Raw genomic sequence first — 18,853 nt, 5'->3', positions numbered from 1 at the left:
GTTCTATTAATCCATCTATACAGACCTCCATCAGGTTGCAAACTGAATATATTTTTTTCTGCATCTACCTCTGAAAAAATATTGGGCTTCTAGCTGTGTGTGGGACTTGTTCTATTAATCCATCTATACAGACCTCCATCAGGTTGCAAACTGAATATAATTTTTTTTCTGCATCTACCTCTGAAAAAATATTTGGGCTTCTAGCTGTGTGTGGGACTTGTTCTATTAGTCCATCTATACTGACCTCCATCAGGTTGCAAATTGAATATAATATTTTTCTGCATCTAGCTCTGAAAAAATGTTTGGCCTTCTAGCAGTGTGTGGGACTTGTTCTATTAGTCCATCTATACTGACCTCCATCAGGTTGCAAACTGAATATATTTTTTTCTGCATCTACCTCTGAAAAAATATTGGGCTTCTAGCTGTGTGTGGGACTTGTTCTATTAATCCATCTATACAGACCTCCATCAGGTTGCAAACTGAATATATTTTTTTCTGCATCTACCTCTGAAAAAATATTGGGCTTCTAGCTGTGTGTGGGACTTGTTCTATTAATCCATCTATACAGACCTCCATCAGGTTGCAAACTGAATATATTTTTTTCTGCATCTACCTCTGAAAAAATATTGGGCTTCTAGCTGTGTGTGGGACTTGTTCTATTAATCCATCTATACAGACCTCCATCAGGTTGCAAACTGAATATAATTTTTTTCTGCATCTACCTCTGAAAAAATATTTGGGCTTCTAGCTGTGTGTGGGACTTGTTCTATTAGTCCATCTATACTGACCTCCATAAGGTTGCAAACTGAATATAATTTTTTTCTGCATCTACCTCTGAAAAAATATTTGGCCTTCTAGCTGTGTGTGGGACTTGTTCTATTAGTCCATCTATACTGACCTCCATCAGGTTGCAAATTGAATATAATATTTTTCTGCATCTAGCTCTGAAAAAATGTTTGGCCTTCTAGCAGTGTGTGGGACTTGTTCTATTAGTCCATCTATACTGACCTCCATCAGGTTGCAAACTGAATATAATTTTTTTCTGCATCTACCTCTGAAAAAATATTTGGCCTTCTAGCTGTGTGTGGGACTTGTTCTATTAGTCCATCTATACTGACCTCCATCAGGTTGCAAATTGAATATAATATTTTTCTGCATCTAGCTCTGAAAAAATGTTTGGCCTTCTAGCAGTGTGTGGAACTTGTTCTATTAGTCCATCTATACTGACCTCCATCAGGTTGCAAACTGAATATAATTTTTTTCTGCATCTACCTCTGAAAAAATATTTGGGCTTCTAGCTGTGTGTGGGACTTGTTCTATTAGTCCATCTATACTGACCTCCATAAGGTTGCAAACTGAATATAATTTTTTTCTGCATCTACCTCTGAAAAAATATTTGGCCTTCTAGCTGTGTGTGGGACTTGTTCTATTAGTCCATCTATACTGACCTCCATCAGGTTGCAAATTGAATATAATATTTTTCTGCATCTAGCTCTGAAAAAATGTTTGGCCTTCTAGCAGTGTGTGGGACTTGTTCTATTAGTCCATCTATACTGACCTCCATCAGGTTGCAAACTGAATATATTTTTTTCTGCATCTACCTCTGAAAAAATATTGGGCTTCTAGCTGTGTGTGGGACTTGTTCTATTAATCCATCTATACAGACCTCCATCAGGTTGCAAACTGAATATATTTTTTTCTGCATCTACCTCTGAAAAAATATTGCGCTTCTAGCTGTGTGTGGGACTTGTTCTATTAATCCATCTATACAGACCTCCATCAGGTTGCAAACTGAATATATTTTTTTCTGCATCTACCTCTGAAAAAATATTGGGCTTCTAGCTGTGTGTGGGACTTGTTCTATTAATCCATCTATACAGACCTCCATCAGGTTGCAAACTGAATATAATTTTTTTTCTGCATCTACCTCTGAAAAAATATTTGGGCTTCTAGCTGTGTGTGGGACTTGTTCTATTAGTCCATCTATACTGACCTCCATAAGGTTGCAAACTGAATATAATTTTTTTCTGCATCTACCTCTGAAAAAATATTTGGCCTTCTAGCTGTGTGTGGGACTTGTTCTATTAGTCCATCTATACTGACCTCCATCAGGTTGCAAATTGAATATAATATTTTTCTGCATCTAGCTCTGAAAAAATGTTTGGCCTTCTAGCAGTGTGTGGGACTTGTTCTATTAGTCCATCTATACTGACCTCCATCAGGTTGCAAACTGAATATAATTTTTTTCTGCATCTACCTCTGAAAAAATATTTGGGCTTCTAGCTGTGTGTGGGACTTGTTCTATTAGTCCATCTATACTGACCTCCATAAGGTTGCAAACTGAATATAATTTTTTTCTGCATCTACCTCTGAAAAAATATTTGGCCTTCTAGCTGTGTGTGGGACTTGTTCTATTAGTCCATCTATACTGACCTCCATAAGGTTGCAAACTGAATATAATTTTTTTCTGCATCTACCTCTGAAAAAATATTTGGCCTTCTAGCTGTGTGTGGGACTTGTTCTATTAGTCCATCTATACTGACCTCCATCAGGTTGCAAATTGAATATAATATTTTTCTGCATCTAGCTCTGAAAAAATGTTTGGCCTTCTAGCAGTGTGTGGGACTTGTTCTATTAGTCCATCTATACTGACCTCCATCAGGTTGCAAACTGAATATAATTTTTTTCTGCATCTACCTCTGAAAAAATATTTGGGCTTCTAGCTGTGTGTGGGACTTGTTCTATTAGTCCATCTATACTGACCTCCATAAGGTTGCAAACTGAATATAATTTTTTTCTGCATCTACCTCTGAAAAAATATTTGGCCTTCTAGCTGTGTGTGGGACTTGTTCTATTAGTCCATCTATACTGACCTCCATCAGGTTGCAAATTGAATATAATATTTTTCTGCATCTAGCTCTGAAAAAATGTTTGGCCTTCTAGCAGTGTGTGGGACTTGTTCTATTAGTCCATCTATACTGACCTCCATCAGGTTGCAAACTGAATATATTTTTTTCTGCATCTACCTCTGAAAAAATATTGGGCTTCTAGCTGTGTGTGGGACTTGTTCTATTAATCCATCTATACAGACCTCCATCAGGTTGCAAACTGAATATATTTTTTTCTGCATCTACCTCTGAAAAAATATTGGGCTTCTAGCTGGGTGTGGGACTTGTTCTATTAATCCATCTATACAGACCTCCATCAGGTTGCAAACTGAATATAATTTTTTTCTGCATCTACCTCTGAAAAAATATTTGGGCTTCTAGCTGTGTTTGGGACTTGTTCTATTAGTCCATCTATACTGACCTCCATAAGGTTGCAAACTGAATATAATTTTTTTCTGCATCTACCTCTGAAAAAATATTTGGCCTTCTAGCTGTGTGTGGGACTTGTTCTATTAGTCCATCTATACTGACCTCCATCAGGTTGCAAATTGAATATAATATTTTTCTGCATCTATCTCTGAAAAAATGTTTGGCCTTCTAGCAGTGTGTGGGACTTGTTCTATTAGTCCATCTATACTGACCTCCATCAGGTTGCAAACTGAATATAATTTTTTTCTGCATCTACCTCTGAAAAAATATTTGGCCTTCTAGCTGTGTGTGGGACTTGTTCTATTAGTCCATCTATACTGACCTCCATCAGGTTGCAAATTGAATATAATATTTTTCTGCATCTAGCTCTGAAAAAATGTTTGGCCTTCTAGCAGTGTGTGGGACTTGTTCTATTAGTCCATCTATACTGACCTCCATCAGGTTGCAAACTGAATATAATTTTTTTCTGCATCTACCTCTGAAAAAATATTTGGGCTTCTAGCTGTGTGTGGGACTTGTTCTATTAGTCCATCTATACTGACCTCCATAAGGTTGCAAACTGAATATAATTTTTTTCTGCATCTACCTCTGAAAAAATATTTGGCCTTCTAGCTGTGTGTGGGACTTGTTCTATTAGTCCATCTATACTGACCTCCATCAGGTTGCAAATTGAATATAATATTTTTCTGCATCTAGCTCTGAAAAAATGTTTGGCCTTCTAGCAGTGTGTGGGACTTGTTCTATTAGTCCATCTATACTGACCTCCATCAGGTTGCAAACTGAATATATTTTTTTCTGCATCTACCTCTGAAAAAATATTGGGCTTCTAGCTGTGTGTGGGACTTGTTCTATTAATCCATCTATACAGACCTCCATCAGGTTGCAAACTGAATATATTTTTTTCTGCATCTACCTCTGAAAAAATATTGGGCTTCTAGCTGTGTGTGGGACTTGTTCTATTAATCCATCTATACAGACCTCCATCAGGTTGCAAACTGAATATATTTTTTTCTGCATCTACCTCTGAAAAAATATTGGGCTTCTAGCTTTATGTGGGACTTGTTCTATTAATCCATCTATACAGACCTCCATCAGGTTGCAAACTGAATATAATTTTTTTCTGCATCTACCTCTGAAAAAATATTTGGGCTTCTAGCTGTGTGTGGGACTTGTTCTATTAGTCCATCTATACTGACCTCCATAAGGTTGCAAACTGAATATAATTTTTTTCTGCATCTACCTCTGAAAAAATATTTGGCCTTCTAGCTGTGTGTGGGACTTGTTCTATTAGTCCATCTATACTGACCTCCATCAGGTTGCAAATTGAATATAATATTTTTCTGCATCTAGCTCTGAAAAAATGTTTGGCCTTCTAGCAGTGTGTGGGACTTGTTCTATTAGTCCATCTATACTGACCTCCATCAGGTTGCAAACTGAATATAATTTTTTTCTGCATCTACCTCTGAAAAAATATTTGGGCTTCTAGCTGTGTGTGGGACTTGTTCTATTAGTCCATCTATACTGACCTCCATAAGGTTGCAAACTGAATATAATTTTTTTCTGCATCTACCTCTGAAAAAATATTTGGCCTTCTAGCTGTGTGTGGGACTTGTTCTATTAGTCCATCTATACTGACCTCCATAAGGTTGCAAACTGAATATAATTTTTTTCTGCATCTACCTCTGAAAAAATATTTGGCCTTCTAGCTGTGTGTGGGACTTGTTCTATTAGTCCATCTATACTGACCTCCATCAGGTTGCAAATTGAATATAATATTTTTCTGCATCTAGCTCTGAAAAAATGTTTGGCCTTCTAGCAGTGTGTGGGACTTGTTCTATTAGTCCATCTATACTGACCTCCATCAGGTTGCAAACTGAATATAATTTTTTTCTGCATCTACCTCTGAAAAAATATTTGGGCTTCTAGCTGTGTGTGGGACTTGTTCTATTAGTCCATCTATACTGACCTCCATAAGGTTGCAAACTGAATATAATTTTTTTCTGCATCTACCTCTGAAAAAATATTTGGCCTTCTAGCTGTGTGTGGGACTTGTTCTATTAGTCCATCTATACTGACCTCCATCAGGTTGCAAATTGAATATAATATTTTTCTGCATCTAGCTCTGAAAAAATGTTTGGCCTTCTAGCAGTGTGTGGGACTTGTTCTATTAGTCCATCTATACTGACCTCCATCAGGTTGCAAACTGAATATATTTTTTTCTGCATCTACCTCTGAAAAAATATTGGGCTTCTAGCTGTGTGTGGGACTTGTTCTATTAATCCATCTATACAGACCTCCATCAGGTTGCAAACTGAATATATTTTTTTCTGCATCTACCTCTGAAAAAATATTGGGCTTCTAGCTGTGTGTGGGACTTGTTCTATTAATCCATCTATACAGACCTCCATCAGGTTGCAAACTGAATATAATTTTTTTCTGCATCTACCTCTGAAAAAATATTTGGGCTTCTAGCTGTGTGTGGGACTTGTTCTATTAGTCCATCTATACTGACCTCCATAAGGTTGCAAACTGAATATAATTTTTTTCTGCATCTACCTCTGAAAAAATATTTGGCCTTCTAGCTGTGTGTGGGACTTGTTCTATTAGTCCATCTATACTGACCTCCATCAGGTTGCAAATTGAATACAATATTTTTCTGCATCTATCTCTGAAAAAATGTTTGGCCTTCTAGCAGTGTGTGGGACTTGTTCTATTAGTCCATCTATACTGACCTCCATCAGGTTGCAAACTGAATATATTTTTTTCTGCATCTACCTCTGAAAAAATATTGGGCTTCTAGCTGTGTGTGGGACTTGTTCTATTAATCCATCTATACAGACCTCCATCAGGTTGCAAACTGAATATATTTTTTTCTGCATCTACCTCTGAAAAATATTGGGCTTCTAGCTGTGTGTGGGACTTGTTCTATTAATCCATCTATACAGACCTCCATCAGGTTGCAAACTGAATATATTTTTTTCTGCATCTACCTCTGAAAAAATATTGGGCTTCTAGCTGTGTGTGGGACTTGTTCTATTAATCCATCTATACAGACCTCCATCAGGTTGCAAACTGAATATAATTTTTTTCTGCATCTACCTCTGAAAAAATATTTGGGCTTCTAGCTGTGTGTGGGACTTGTTCTATTAGTCCATCTATACTGACCTCCATCAGGTTGCAAACTGAATATAATTTTTTTCTGTATCTAACTCTGAAAAAATATTTGGCCTTCTAGCAGTGTGTGGGTCTCATTGTATTAGGCCATCTATACCAAGCTCCACCAGCTTTTCAATTAATAATAATTTTTCGCTGCATCTAGCCCTGAAAATAATTTTTCTTCCCAATAGTGGTAGCAATAGAAATATGGGGCGCGCTCCTGGCTTACAAAAATATACGCTTCATAACAAAAAACACCAGCTTAGCGCACTGCATTAATAAGATGGCATCATCGTCTCTCCCAGTGCTAGGCCTATTACCCAGGCTAGCATTCCTGTGCCTAAAACACAATGTATGGGTCCGCGCTAGCCACTATGCTGAGGGGTCTAAAGCTGCTGCTAACGCTTTATAACAATTCAATTGGCAGATTTTCACAGAGCTCTTCCACAATGCCCACCCATCGGCACAACAGTTGCCCACCTTCCCTATGGGATCTAGTGGCGAATAGTTGATGCCATTAATCAGAGCGTCAGTTGCCCCGTCGACGTGGCAAGCATACGGTAAGGCATGGGAAGAGTGGACACGACTAGTAGCAGGCAGACGGGTTGACCAATGTGAACAAGCCAGATCACAAGTCACCATAGAATTTCTCCACCAGCTAATGATGAGGGGCATATCAGGGGCGTCAGCGCAGCGGTGTCTGACCGGAGTAGCATTTCACTTCCAACTACTGAATTGGGGAGATGTGACAAAGATTCATCATAAGACAATCCATAAAAGGGTGGAAAAGGGGTCAGCCAAGTCAGGAGTGTAGACGTCCCGTCCCGTGTCACTAAAACTGATTTCTCACATCATATCCCTAACACCATTAACATGACACTCACAATTTGAAGCAACACTACTGTCTACTGCATTTGTGATCGCCTTCTTCGGGGCGCTATGCATAAGCGAATTAGTCCCTCAATCCAAAATTAGCACCAGTGGAGGCTTATTACACCAGGACGTAGTCATAGGCAATAATGCAATACGTCTACGCATACACAAATCGAAAATGGTTCCAGCGGGCAGGGGCACTTGGGTACTTCTACAACCCACAAACGGTACACTGAGTCGGGTAACAATAGTAAAACCATATCTAACCATCAGATCACAAAGTAATTTGTTCCTATCACACATTGATGGGACGCCATTATCAAGATACCAGTTCCAAGCTATATTTAATAAATGCATAACATCGGCAGGGAACCACCCCAAAGATTACGGGACACACTCATTCCGCATAGGCGCGGCCACAGAAGCAGCAAGAGCAGGACTGTCAGAAACGGAAGTTCAGAGGATAGAGAGATGGTGATCCACGTGTTTGGCAAGATACATAAGACCGGACTTGTTATCCTAACGTGGTTTGTTTCTTTTACAGGTGACGCTAAGCCAACAGTGTGGGTGATAGGCCACTCGTATATATATTGGGCAGATTAAAGGGCGAAAGTACGCCCAAGCGGGAGGAAATTAGAGTTTCATAACACATATTTCAACTGGAGAGGTATTAGAGGCCTGCTATGGCCACAGGTACTAATGGAGGTAATCAAGGTAGGGAGAGAGGCAAGATGTCTGGTCATCTTAGTTATACAGGCCGGGGGAAACAACCTAGGTCATCACAAGAGCGCATAACTAATGGCAATAATGAAACTAGACACTGAGCGCTTCAGAGAATTTTTCACAAAACTAGCTATAATATGGTCAGAGATTGTGCCGATAGCGGTATGGCAAGGTGCGCGAGACATCACGGCCATCGAACGGACAAGGCGGGTAATAAATATTCGGATGGCAAAATTTAGAAGAGACAGAGGCGGTGTAGTGGTACGACACCGACAACTGGAAGGAGATAAAGCAGGCCTCATACGGCCCGACGGTGTTCACTTAATGGATATTGGACTGGACATATTCCTGTCAGGACTCCAGGACGGAGTGGAACAAGCGTTAAGAGTGATGGGTGGGGGTCAGAGTCCTGCATACGAGTACGCAGGATCCTCCGTGGCCTGGAAATAGAAAGGACATGTTGGAGAGTTACACTTGTTGGCCAAGTTGCCGGAGTGGAGACCCAGGGCATGCTGCAACAAGCTGAATTATTTTAGAAATAAAATGTCTTTCTAATGGAATGAGTATAAAGAGTTAATAAAGCTGTGACCGATCCTCACCCATCCAGTTGTAAGAGTTACATTATTGTATTGTCAAGGAAAGGGGGGGCGGTAGGGGGGCTGAGCGTCTGGGTTTGGTTGGGGGTCCCCACAGTCTGCCTAGGCTAGATGCATTTAAAAATTCTTATTAGATACACAGGCGGTGCAGCTTGCTTCGCAGCTGGGCTACTACGCCCAAAGTATTGCCTAGGCTAGATGCAGTTAAAAATTCTACGCTGACTAGCAGACACTGAAGATTTGGAGCAGACCTCTGAGTAAACAGCTCTTCAGACTCAATCATCTGTGTTACCCCAAGCCATACTGTATGTAGTTTCTTACAGTTAAAAGGGGGGGGGGGAGCGACCCAACCCACCTGGAATTGACGATGCCAACGTCACGTAAGACACAGCAAGGGGACTCCAAAAAGAGTTTCCATTTTTTCCCAAAATTGTGGCACAGACACCACTTAACCCTAGAACGCATACCTGGGGCCTCGCAGTCCCGCCCTGTTAATTGTTTTCTATTTTCTGCAAGATTACTTTAGTTAGAATTTTGAAACTCTAGGTATTCTTCATGTATATAGTTGTTTGTCATTTGAGTTTGAGTTATTCAATGTTATTTGCACACGGGCCTAAAAGGCCCCAGGTATATGAAAGTGTAGATTTTTATGGTCATGCGTTCTAGGGTTAAGTGGCATCAATTGCCCCACAGTTGCTTAAAACGGTTGGTGAGGTGATATTACCAAATCCTCAAGCTTTTAGCCTCCCAAGGATAACACAGGATTAGAAAAGTCCTTGCGAATCCATGATTTGTTCATCTTTATGAACGTGAGTCTGTCTACATTCTCAGTGGACAGCCGCGTGCGCTTATCTGTCAGCACACCATCAGCAGCGCTGAACACACGTTCAGAGAGAACACTGGCTGCAGGGCATGACAAGATCTCCAAGGCGTGAGTGGCGAGCTCCGGCCATTTTTCCAGATTGGAATACCAAAATGAGCAAGGGTCCAGTGACACAGTCATGGCTTCGATGTTCACTTGGAGATACTCCTGCACCATCCTCTCTAGGCATTGACTATGTGTCAGACTTCTTGTCTCCTGTGGCCTTGCAAAGGATGGTCTAAAAAAGTGGTGAAACGATTTCACAAAATTGCTGTTACCAGCAGATACTGTGTTACTGTTACGGTTTGAGTGATGAAGACTCGACAGTCCCGCGGTTGGCAAGTTAGAACTGTGAGATTCACTTCGTGCACCACTGGTGTTTTGTGGAAAAGCACATGTAAGATTCTGCAACAGCGTCTGCAGATACTCCTGCATGCGTCAATCCCTTTTTATGGCAGGAATTATTTCGGCAAATTTACTTTTGTACCGGGGATCTAAGAGTGTGGCAACCCAGTAGTCGAGATTACTTCGAATTCTGCAATCTGAGGGTCATGTTGCAGGTAGTGCAGCAAGAAGGCACTCATGTGTCTTGCGCATCCAGGAGGACCAAGTCCTTGTGTTGGTAGCGAGGTAAGAATCATGCTTCTTTCCTCTGCCCTCTCCCCCCAACCTCGCACAACAGAAATGTGATCAAGGTCTCCCTCATCTGATGAGTCTTCCATGCCCATCGCCAGTTCATCCTCCACTTCTTCCTCGGCTCCTGCACCTTCCTCAACAGTTTGGCTGCTACCATGCGCCCTGTTTAATCCCTCTCCCCCACCCTCCCATGCCTGCCTCCTTGGTGCTGCCAACCGTCTGGACCTTGGAGATGTTATCCCTTCCGCATACGACTCCTCCTCTACTTCCTCCACCTCCTCTTGTCCGACCACCTGACTCTGAATTCTGTTTAATGTGTGCTCCAGCATGTAAATCACCGGAATAGTTATGCTGATAATGGCATCGTCGTCAGCACTAAACATCTTCGTCGCCATTTCAAAACTGTGCAGAAAGGTGTGTGGCGCCCCTGAGGGTGCAGTCACCACAGAGTTACTGCATCTCACCCAGAGGTGTGGTATCTCACCCTCAGGTAAGGAAGGCGTATGGCTCGGGACCCTAACACCTGCATCCAACACATACCCGCAGTGGGGTTAGGGCGAGATTGCTCCTAAGGGAGAGCACAGTCCTAGGTCCCTAGCTGGTGGGAGGATCCTATGTAGTGGGTGCTTAGGGGAGCAGCTTAGGGGAGCACATGACAGGGAGAGTATAAATAGGAAGCCATCTTAGAAAGAGCAAGCCAGTCAGAGGAGGAAAAGTGACAGGAGCAGAGGCTCGGCATGAGCTCTGCTCCGGAGGCGGGCCTAGCCTGGGAGGCCCAGGACTGAAGGAGAGAAGAGAGGAGTGGGAGCAGGAAGGCTCCAGGAACCGAAGGGACCCTAGGGCTACGGGCCGTGCAGAAGGCCACCTGTACTCCCGCTGCTACCAGGAGGTAGAGGGGTCAGGCCAGATAAGAGGAACTGGTCCCTCAACTAGAGGAGAAACAGCAAGGCTCAACTAGAAACCGGAGGCTGCAGCATTTCATGTACTGCAGGCAAAAGTCCACACCAGTCTCACTAAGAAGGTAGCCACATAGGACCCAGGGGACGGAACACAAGTCGCCCGCCAAGGCCCGAGGATACCGGATAGAAGTGTCACTGGGTGTGAGGTGCAGGGAGAAGGCCAGAGAAAGGACACACAGAAGGTGGTCCTGCTAAGTACTCCGGAGCTATCTGGGGGTGGACTGAGCCCCTCACTGAGTACGCACAGCACGACGGGTGAGATAGCTCTGGTACCTGTAATCTGGACTGCAACAACTGTGAGTAAAGATCTTGGGACTGCATCACACGGACTCTGTGTTCATTACTGACTCCCTGCACTACAATCACCATCATCCACCCACACTGCCCTGAAGCTACACTCTTCCTGTGGTGAGTAATAATACCATTGCAGCAAAACCACCAGCTTCAGAGGACTGTTCCGCAGCGGCGGCCCCTTTGGCCGCACTCCACAGGTGGCGTAGTCGGACATTATAAAATCCATATATACAAATTACCGTTGGATTGACCGCCCTGGGTCACGGACCGGGTCACCGCCACAGTGACTACAACCCCCAGCGTCTACCGGCCCGGCTCCGGGTACCCCACGGCCCAGGGGGCGCGTCAACTTCATAGGTCCCTGATCTGAGACCACTCCTGCTGTGTGATTTGCCCCACCTCTGGATCTCGTTGGCCCAGGCTATACGTCAGAAACTATTGCACCAGGGCTTGTCGGTGCTGCCACAGTCGCTGCAACATGTGCAGAATTGAATTCCACCGTGACGGCACATCGCATTTCAGCCGGTGAACTGGCAGGCCCAACGACTTCTGTAGAGATGTAAGTCGTTGAGCTGCGGGATGCGAACGGCGGAAGTGAGCACACAGCGACCGTGCCCTCTGCAGAAGGCCATCTAGTCCGGGATAGTGGGCTAAAAATTGCTGGACAACCAGGTTCAACACGTGAGCCATACAAGGCACGTGTGTAACATTGCCCCGGCGAAGGGCCGCACCCAGGTTTGCAGCATTGTCGCACACGGCCTTCCCTGGTTGCAGGTCCAGTGGAGACAACCATTCATGAAACTAGGTCTCCAGAGCTGACCACAAGTCCTCAGCTGTGTGACTCACATTTCCCAGACATTTCAAAGTAAACACTGATGCCGTTGAGCCCTGCTGCCAGCATAGTAAGGAGGTGCGCAGTTAGAAAGGAGGTGACATTACCAGACAGGCTTTGGGTGCAGGTGGAGGACCGAGAGGAGGTTGAGGAGGCAGAAGCAGTGGAGGAACTTCTAGATAAAGAGGATTGACGTACAACTCGCGGGGACGGCAAGACTTGGACAGCAGCCCCTTGTCCTGCTGTCACCATAGTTACCCAGTGCCCTGTCAGCGACATGTAACGCCCCTGTCCATGCCTACTCGTCCAAGTGTCTGTGGTGAAATGCACCCTGTCACACACAGAGTTTCTCAAAGAAGCGGTGATGTTGTGTGCGACATGCTGGTGGAGCGCAGGCACACCTTTCTTTGAGAAGTAGTGCCGACTGGGCATCTGGTACTGGGGCACTGCGACGGACATAAGGTCTCAAAAATCCACTGTGTCCTCCAGGCGGAAAGGCAGCATTTCTGTAGCCAACAGCTTGCAGATGGTGAAATTCAACCTCTTAGCTTTCTCATGGCTAGGAGGAAATGGTCTTTTACTTGTCCACATCTGAGGGACCGAGGGCTGGCTGTTGTGCTTTGACGGGGTTGAGTAGGGTGTCCCTGGCAAACTGCCGGTCTGTGAAGAAGATGCAGGCGGACATGTTAGGTTGCCTTGATCCAAAGGTGGTGCTCTCGATGTCAGAGAGCTCTCAACACCAGCAGGTGTTTCCACTTCCCAATGAACTGATGACCTGCCAATCACACTGGCTGTTGCAGGTAAAGAGGTGGCAGGTCTGCATCCAAAAACATGTGTGACTGCTGTCCCCCCAGTCACAGAGGATGAAGAGGCCGCGGATGCACAAGATGGGGCAGACGGTGGTTGGCCCAGCCTGCTAGGCCGCATTGTAGCACAGTGAGCTTCCCACTGCAACTTATGCTTCATATCCATGTGACGGTACATGCATGAAGTACTCAAACTATGGATTTTTTGGCCTCTACTTAGCTTTTGGTGACAAATATTACAGATAACACGAGTTGGGTCATCCTTATCGATCTGAATAAATGCCCAGGCTATGCAAGGCTTAGAGCCCATGCGACCTGAAGAGCCACTACGACTTGTGGTCAGAGGCGGAGTTGTGGTTGAGGATGCAGTTGTTGACGTGCTTCCAGTACTCCGTCTCTGTCCAGGAAGGCGCAACCTAACCTCGTCGTCAATAGCATCTGTGACGCCCCGCTGCGCTTGGTATCACAGATCCTAGAAGAGTGTATTGATGGAATCCTCCACAAGAGGCCCCCATAAACATTCACACATCTCCACCTTCCACCTCAGACCAGCAGAGGGAGCCCGTTAGGGATATAAATAGGGAAGGTGGAGCTAGGCAGTTCAGTTCCTCTGAAGAGTTCCTGCAGTAGAGAAGCCTAAGAGAGGTCAGTCTGCAGTGGAGCTCAGTCTAGTCTAGAGAACTCAGTTAATAGTTCAGCAGTGGAGCACGAGGCTCCTGCTAGCTAGATTCAGGGAGCCCAGATAGAGCTTAAGGTGTGCCGGCGTCATAAGATCGGTGAAGCGCGGCAAGCTGCCGTTAGTGTGTATAGCCTATTGAGGGCCCGAGTAGGCCGAAGGCGAGTGGCGAGTTAGTACATAAGGGGCAGAGGAGCTTAACCAGCTCACCCCGAAGCATTTACCGGACACCGGATCCGAGCTTACCGGGATCTCTATGACCCAGTAAGGCATAACCAGAATCCCTGGAGAACTACAAGTCCCAGGATCGCTAAGGTGCTGATACGTAACAGAGCCAGGAGACGCTTAGGCCCCGCATACTGGGAGCGTGAACTTCAAGAGAAGGCCCTACCACAAGGTCAGCCAGCGCAGGACAGAGACAAAGTTAGGCCTAGCTCCAGGCAGGTCAGAAACTTACTGCGCAGAGGTAAGAAACAGGAGGCCCAAAACCCGCTCATTGGGGAGGATCCTGATATGCACCCTTCACCCTACAGTGCTCCAGGATGTGCCTGAATTTCCTCCAGTAAAAGGTACTGAAGTGACTACCGTGTCCGTTTCCGTTCTTGCTCTGACCCAGCTGGGTCTCGCCTGTCCTGCATTCCCCCTGCATACGCTGCCCTGAGACCTAGCTCCACCTGTGGGGAGCTATACCATCGAGCTGCCTTATCACGGGCCTCAGTGGACTGCTGCAGCGCTGGTGCTTCTCACCAGATACCACAGGTGGTGTCACAAACTCTTATAAAATTAACAATTATCCACCCTTTTAAAGAGTGACCCCAGGGTACGGGCCAGGGAGCCGACCACCGCGACATCCCAAAGGCCAGGCAAAGGCCCGGGTGACCTCATCGACTGGCTGACTGTGGGTTGACAGTAAGTGGGTTCTCCAACCTTGTCATCATCACCCTGTGTGTTATCACACCCGTCGTCCTCAAAGCCAACCTCTTCCTGCCCTGACCGAAAAGTCAAGTTGTCGATCCAATCAGGTATTTGAGTCTCATCATCGTCTTCATCATTGTCTCCACCAACAGGAGTTACAGTTTGGGAACGAGGGTCTACATTATGCTCAGAACCTTCTTCATCTGGTCCTGGATCCGACTTATAAAGATTCTGGGCATCAGTGCAGATCATTTCCTCGTCTGGATTAACAGAAGCTCTGGAGCAGACCTCCGTTTCCCAGGCTATAGTATGAGTAAACAGCTGTGCAGACTCAACCATCTGTGTTACCCCATACTCAGACGGGCAGCTGGAGACTTGGGAGCTGTGAGGAAGCAAGTGCGATTGGGGTGACACCTCTGAGGACTGGAGTATTTGTGATGTTGAAGTTGAGGTGGAGGAGAGCCCACTTGAAGGAGCACTTGATATCCGCTGAAGCATCTGCTGTTTTTGTGCCTCATCTGGAATTTGTAGCGATGGGCGTGTCCGTAACAAAGGGATCGTATCACATTGTCCACGAAAAGAAGTCGACATGTTAGTTTGGCTGGAAGATGGTCTTTCTTCTGCAGATGTTACCCCCCCCCCACCGCGGGGGGCTCGACCCACCAGCGGATAGGCACCAGTATTAGGAGAGGGGGGCTGGCCGTCAGGGTCCACCGCGGCTCTGGCACAAACCCGGCGACACGGAGGTGGCACGGGCAGGAACGGACTGGCCGTGTCGGCTTCTCACTTTTTGGATTTTAGAAGGGCATGACATGCCTATATCTGTGTCTCCCCCTCCTTTTACTCCTCCACCTCTTTTATTTTCGCATGACTATATGTACTTGTCACTTTTCCATGTGTTAGTTATGTCTTCTGAGCAGTTTGTCAGCTTTTGGACACCTTTGAAGGTGTTTTCTATGTGTTTCTATGTGTTTTTGTTTGCCTGCCATTGGTTTTAACGGTGTTCGACGAACAGTTCGACGAACAGTTCGGCGAACACACGGGTGTTCGACGAACCGAACCGAACTCGAACACTACGGGGGTGGCTCAACACTAGAGATGAGCGTTGTTCTACTCGAACTGTTCGCCAATCTCAAATTCGAGCTGTTTTGGGCGGTGTTCGAGCCGTTCGGCGAACACGAACAATTTGAGAAAAATTCGGCTGTTCGAGGTTATGTTCGATAACTGTTCGTGCACCAAAATCATAACTGGATTTTTTCTCAGTAATGATGAAAATTAATGTTAATACGCAGTTGGAGTGTACAGCGGGGTGGGGGGAGGGGCAGGGGATGGATCTCTGCAGGAACAATGAAGATCTCCATTTTTTTTTCTCTTTCCCGCATTTGCAGTGGGGAGGTGCAATCTGTCAGCCTATCAGCAGCGCACACACGGAGCGAAGTGCTTTTTTTTCACACAAGCAAGGGCATGTGTCATTGGCAGTGTATGTCACATGTCCTTGCCCTATAAGACCAAGCCATTTTCCCCGTCGCCACCATTTTCTCACTGCTGCAGCTGCGTGTTAGACGGCACCGCTGTTGCTGTGTGCGCTATACCTTGTTAATTTCAAGCCAATTTTCGCACAAATCTACAGATAGCTTGGGAGTAGGGAATAGTTGTGATTGCAGTCCTTTTAAGGACTAGGTTACAGCATTTCCTACGACTTTTATCAGGCAGGTCTGTGCTCTTAAATAGATAGATTGTGGGAGTAAAGACTAATTGTAATTGGAGTCCTTTTCAGGACTAGGTTACATCAGTTCCTATCAGTTTTTGCCAGGCAGGTCTGTGCCAGTGCTGTGCAAGTTTTTTTCACAGCATTTGGCTGAATCTAGCAAAGCTAATCCTTTTTGGCCTATTGCAGAGTGTGTTAGTCAGTGGAGTAGCCTATCTGTGTTGCAAGATATACCACCTGTGTATAGAATACCAATTTTTTTACTGCACCTAGTGAAGTAAAATCTTTTGGGCATAGCATCATTCTATTAGTCCATCTATACTGACCTCCATCAGGTTGCAAATTGAATATAATTTTTTTCTGCATCTAGCTCTGAAAAAATATTGGGCTTCTAGCTGTGTGTGGGACTTGTTCTATTAATCCATCTATACAGACCTCCATCAGGTTGCAAACTGAATATATTTTTTTCTGCATCTACCTCTGAAAAAATATTGGGCTTCTAGCTGTGTGTGGGACTTGTTCTATTAATCCATCTATACAGACCTCCATCAGGTTGCAAACTGAATATATTTTTTTCTGCATCTACCTCTGAAAAAATATTGGGCTTCTAGATGTGTGTGGGACTTGTTCTATTAATCCATCTATACAGACCTCCATCAGGTTGCAAACTGAATATATTTTTTTCTGCATCTACCTCTGAAAAAATATTGGGCTTCTAGCTGTGTGTGGGACTTGTTGTATTAGTCCATCTATACATACCTCCATCAGGTTGCAAACTGAATATATTTTTTTCTGCATCTACCTCTGAAAAAATATTGGGCTTCTAGCTGTGTGTGGGACTTGTTCTATTAATCCATCTATACAGACCTCCATCAGGTTGCAAACTGAATATATTTTTTTCTGCATCTACCTCTGAAAAAATATTGGGCTTCTAGCTGTGTGTGGGACTTGTTGTATTAGTCCATCTATACTGACCTCCATCAGGTTGCAAACTGAATATATTTTTTTCTGCATCTACCTCTGAAAAAATATTGGGCTTCTAGCTGTGTGTGGGACTTGTTCTATTAATCCATATATACAGACCTCCATCAGGTTGCAAACTGAATATATTTTTTTCTGCATCTACCTCTGAAAAAATATTGGGCTTCTAGCTGTGTGTGGGACTTGTTCTATTAATCCATCTATACAGACCTCCATCAGGTTGCAAACTGAATATATTTTTTTCTGCATCTACCTCTGAAAAAATATTGGGCTTCTAGCTGTGTGTGGGACTTGTTGTATTAGTCCATCTATACTGACCTCCATCAGGTTGCAAACTGAATATATTTTTTTCTGCATCTACCTCTGAAAAAATATTGGGCTTCTAGCTGTGTGTGGGACTTGTTGTATTAGTCCATCTATACTGACCTCCATCAGGTTGCAAACTGAATATATTTTTTTCTGCATCTACCTCTGAAAAAATATTGGGCTTCTAGCTGTGTGTGGGACTTGTTCTATTAATCCATCTATACAGACCTCCATCAGGTTGCAAATTGAATATAATTTTTTTCTGCATCTAACCCAGCCAATAATTTTGGCCTAATACCACAGTTTGGCCACTCAGCTCTGCTCGGTTCCCATCCATTGTTTTTTTGTGCAAACAACTCCAGAGTTGTGAATTAGTTAACCACCAAAATGAGTGGAAAAAGGCCTGCTGCTGGTGGAAAGGGGAATAGGCGTGTTGGGAAGGGGAAAAAAGGTTGTGTCCGTGGGGTAGGTGTTAAAGCAACAGTAACATCTGCAGAAGAATGACCATCTTCCAGCCAAACTAAAATGTCTACTTCTTTTAGCGGACAATGTGATAAGATCCCTTTCTTACGGCCACGCCAATCGCTACAAATTCCAGATGAGGCACAAAAACAGCAGGTGCTTCAACGGATATCAAGTGCTCCTTTAAGTGGGCTCTCCTCCACATCAACTTCAACATCACAAATACTCCAGTCCTCAAAGGTGTCACCCCAATCGCACTTGCTTCCTCACAGCTCCCAAATCTCCAGCTGCCCGTCTGAGTATGAGGTAGAACAGATGGTTGAGTCTGCAGAGCTGTTTACTCATACTATAGCCTGGGAATCAGAGGTCGACTCCAGCGCTTCTGTGAATCCAGACGAGGAAATGATCTGCACTGATGCCCAGAATCTTTATGAGTCGGATCCAGGACCAGACGCAGAAGGTTCTGACCATAATGTAGACCCTCATTCCCAAACTGTAACTCCTGTTGGTGGAGACAATGAGGAAGACGATGATAAGACTCAAATACCTGATTGGAGCGACAACTTTAGTTTTTTGTCAGGGCAGGAACAGGTTGGCTCTGAGGACGACGGGTGTGATAACGCACAGGGTGATGATGATGAGGTTGGAGATCCCACTTACTGTCAACCCACAGTCAGCCAAGAGATGAGGTCAGCAGAGGAGGTGGAGGAAGATGCTAGTGACGACGAGGTCAGGTTGCGCCTTCCTGGAC

This window comes from Phyllobates terribilis, unplaced genomic scaffold (genome assembly GCF_046119375.1).
Source record: "Phyllobates terribilis strain yellow unplaced genomic scaffold, ASM4611937v1 Scaffold_1__5_contigs__length_1240528914, whole genome shotgun sequence".
Classification (NCBI taxonomy): domain Eukaryota; kingdom Metazoa; phylum Chordata; class Amphibia; order Anura; family Dendrobatidae; genus Phyllobates; species Phyllobates terribilis.
Note: the sequence above shows the minus strand (reverse complement) of the source record.